This window comes from Penaeus monodon, chromosome 15, assembly GCF_015228065.2.
Source record: "Penaeus monodon isolate SGIC_2016 chromosome 15, NSTDA_Pmon_1, whole genome shotgun sequence".
NCBI classification, from domain to species: Eukaryota; Metazoa; Arthropoda; class Malacostraca; order Decapoda; family Penaeidae; genus Penaeus; species Penaeus monodon.
Window position 1 is genome coordinate 14,405,443 of NC_051400.1, and position 569 is coordinate 14,406,011.

Sequence of the window (569 nt, forward strand, 5' to 3'; positions counted from 1 at the left end):
TTCCCATTACAAATCAGGCAAGTCCCCCCTTAGATGCCATGCCAGGGTTACGCTCTCCCAGAATACTTCTCTTGCAGGTCATACGAGAGTCACTCTTACTTTTTAACACTCCAGTGGATTTAAAAGGAAGCATGTAATTTCTTATTCATATTTTTACCACTAACATTCCTTCTAGCTGACTGTATTATATATCTATTTTCTAAATTTTCATCGGTTTTCATTATTGTTACCTAATAATGATATAGTTCATTCATCCTCATAGTGGGGTTTTCAAATCTAAATTGTATATTTTCGATAACTTTTTTTTTTTCAAATTATATGGGAAAATGCCCCCTCAAAATCGTCTGTTTTACCATCAATATTTTTTTTCGCGTTAAAGTGCCCTATACGATTGTAAAAAAAAAAAATACATATGAAGAGAAGCCTTCTTTGTTGCCTACTTCATCAATACTAATATTTCTGCCTCAGACGATATGTTGATGATATTTCTAGCAGTCATTACTGTCATTGTTATTCCCGTGGTTATTACCTATCAAGTCTAATTACATATATACAATCTGTGTGTGTGA